The sequence below is a fragment of the Nicotiana sylvestris genome, chromosome 12 (assembly GCF_000393655.2).
Source record: "Nicotiana sylvestris chromosome 12, ASM39365v2, whole genome shotgun sequence".
Taxonomy (NCBI): Eukaryota; Viridiplantae; Streptophyta; class Magnoliopsida; order Solanales; family Solanaceae; genus Nicotiana; species Nicotiana sylvestris.
Window position 1 is genome coordinate 139,525,615 of NC_091068.1, and position 3,466 is coordinate 139,529,080.

General features: G+C 32.6%; 1 non-coding gene across 1 annotated transcript; it reads right to left on the bottom strand.

Moving 5' to 3' along the window:
- Window positions 1–2,598: 2,598 nt before the first annotated feature.
- On the bottom strand, window positions 2,599–2,670 carry TRNAD-GUC (transfer RNA aspartic acid (anticodon GUC)). The gene has a single exon. It is a non-coding gene; the product is annotated as a tRNA-Asp (tRNA).
- Between the last annotated feature and the right edge of the window lie 796 nt (window positions 2,671–3,466).

Here is a 3,466-nt window from a genome sequence, read left to right on the forward strand (position 1 = left end):
ATGCGTGAGATGAAGAACCCTAGCCATTGAGGAAACATGAGCTGGGAATGAGCTGAGGAAGAAGAAGAAGAAGAAGAAAATGAGAGAAACTGATTCTGTATATCAATGTAACAGTACATTGTGTCTTTATATACATATACATAATTAACCTCCACTAACAAGTTAGTGATCCCTACTCTATTTCTAACAACCATGACAGTTGTACACTAACTATCTAACTAACAGCTTCCTCCTTCTTGCTATGTTACTGCATCTGTTTCTACATGGAATTGTGTTTATTACTTATTGTTATTTAATGAATCTTAAAAGTATTTATTTTTAACTAGTATATCAATGAATTTGAGAATTCATATCCTCAATCAGTAGAAAGAATTTTAGTCTCATACTTAATTGTTTTGAGTGCATTACCAAAGAGCCAAGGTTTGTTTCTTTGTGGTGAAAAACATGTTGAATTGCATTGTACTTGATTTAGTGAAATATGGAAATTTCATTAGATATTGATTGCTTGCCTAATCTCTTAAATTAAAAATAGTCGGCGGATGTATTTATATATTATATACAATATATGTATAATTATGTATAATTTATGTATATCGGCTAGAAAAAGTAAACATTGAATCTAACCAGCTATTTATGTAACAACCCTATGTCTTTTCCAGATGGGTGGTAGATCAAATCTTCACAATGAGCTTCTTTGTCGATTCACTTTTCCGGAGAAGCCTGGTGCTTTATTGAAGTTTTTAGATACTTTCAGCCCGCATTAGAATATAAGTTTGATCCACTATCACGGACAGATAGTTATTTACAACCTTTTATTTCCATTTTTCACTACTAATACTGTGGGGTCCATCCCCAACTACCAAAAGTCCAAAGTTGCTAAGATGGACTTAGACTTGAATTTGGCTGCCAAATTGTCTGGCGGATGTCTAATCTCAATCTATTAGATAAGATAACTGTAATTGCTCCTCCTATTCCTAGAAAGGTTCTCTTGCCAAATGGAGATGTCACACAAGTAACTCATGTTGGAGATAGTCAGATATCAAACAACAACACACTAAAAGAAGTACTTTATGTACCAAAGTTCAAGTATAACCTGTTGTCAGTGTCAAAAGTTACAAGGGACCTAAGGTGTTTTGCCTCTTTCTATCCTGATTTTTGTGTGTTTCAGGAGCTCTTGAATGGCAGGGTGAAGGAGATTGGTAGAGAAAGAGATGGTTGTACTTTCTACAACAACATGGAAATAAGAGGTTGACTGTTGTGTCCTTGGCAGCTGTTAACACAAAGACTGATTTCTCAGTCAATTCCAATGATATAGTCTTATGGCATAGAAGACTTGGTCATGTGTCTATCATTGTTTTGAAGAGACTATTCACTGTTAAGCTAGCTAGTATTACTAATGCCATCAATAATTGTTGTGTGCGTCCTTGTGCTAAAGTAACCAGGACACCATTTCCTCACAGTAGTATCAAGAGTACTAGTGTATTTGATCTAATTCATGTAGATGTTTGGGGACCTTATAAAACAGCAACCTTTGATGGTTATAGATACTTTCTCACAGTAGTTGATGAATTCACTAGAATGACTTGGATTTTCTTACTGAAACTGAAATCTGATGTGTGTGTTGTACTGCCACAGTTCCTTGCTTTTGTTCACACTCAGTTCAATAAAACAGTTAAAATGGTGAGATCTAACAATGGCTCTGAGTTTCTAAATTCAGTGTGTAAAACTGTCTTCAATAAACTTGGTATTCCTATATATGGTAGAAACATAATAATATAATTGAGCATAATTTTCAAGAATATATAATGTATATTATAAAAATGCCTTTATTTAAATAATTATTTTTACATTACGTGCATGGAATATATATTTTACAACCTTTATTATCTTTCATTCTGAATTGTGTAAATAAATTTTTGAATTTTTGTTGTTAATACTAAAAAGTTTAAAAAATAAAAAGAAGATAAATGTTTGTAATTTAGAGGGTAAAATAGGTATTTGGCAACCCAAAATTTGGAAAATCTAGTTGAGTGACCTTCTGAGTGCAGTAGGCATAATTCAGTTACTTTGTTGTTACAAACGAAAGAAAAGTGACTTTATAAAATAATTTGGGATAGTTGAATGACCATTTGAGTAATTGACTCCTGATTTCATGGCTCGAACTTGTGGTCTATAGGTCATACGGAAACAACTTTACTAGAAGGTTCCCCTTCATATATAGGAAGCCATAAAACCTGAAATTTGTAGCAAATTCTAACTTTAATCTCTGGTGTAGTAACAGGCATCACAATGACAGCATGCGACGCCTTGCGCGTGATTCCCAGCTGATGAGCATATGACCCCTCTTTCCAGCTGCTCTTGGGAGAGATTGACCATCATATTGTATGCTCCTCTAAGCTTGAATGAGAAGACCTGCAAATAGTATATGAACAATGTTACTGACTGTTCTTCTCCAATACAGAAATATCTACAACTATAAGAATCTACTCTATATGACTATATCAAAAGAATTTCAAACACTAGAATAAAGAAATGAATTTGGGTAAAGAAAAACAAATCTTTATTTTTTTGTTCTAAAAATGAAGTTGCAAAACAAAACGCCGTTGCCGGGGATCGAACCCGGGTCACCCGCGTGACAGGCGGGAATACTTACCACTATACTACAACGACTTGTTGTTTAGAGTTAAGAATAAATTATATATCTTCTAAAAGTATAACTTCCTTATTTAGGTCAATTAAAAGAACGATGGAATTAGGTGTTTTCACTTCTTTTTGTTTCTTGGTTTGAACTTTGAAGTATGATGAAACCATTGTTTACTCTTGTTGCCTCTTTTATTTTCCCCTTAGAAATTAAATCCCACCTAACTCCAATGAATCTAAGCTGATATACCTTTAAAAAATTTGGAAACTAATACAACGGAACAAAAGTTTTATCCTTTATTATTATCACTTGATTTAGCTTAGGTTATTAAATGGTAAAGATGCTGGGTTCCCTCACCTATCATGCTCCTATAAATCTTATGGACAAGAGTTCAAACACAAAAAATAAAAATAAAAAGACAATAAAAAAACAAAAACAAAAAACTGTGTTATACTTTAGTCATAACTTGAAACACAACTTCATTTTCCTAGAAATATATATATATATATATTAAAGCAAGAAAGTTTGCCTTTTCATTTAGCCAAGTGACAAGTTATTAGAATGTCAAGTGGCAACCTATTAAAAATATACATGGCAAATTAATTTATTAGAAATTCAAGTTGTAATAGCTAGATTTTTTCGACCTAGAAACAATCAATCCTCCCAAATTTATTGCCAGATTTTTCGGCCTAGAAACAATAAATCCTCCCAAATTTACTGCTTCTGTTTTGTAAAATTTCCATTATTTAATAGTCAAAAAATACTATAAAGTAAAAAATATCGTGTGATCTCTGTCTTCCTAAAAACCCGTGTTTCATACCATAT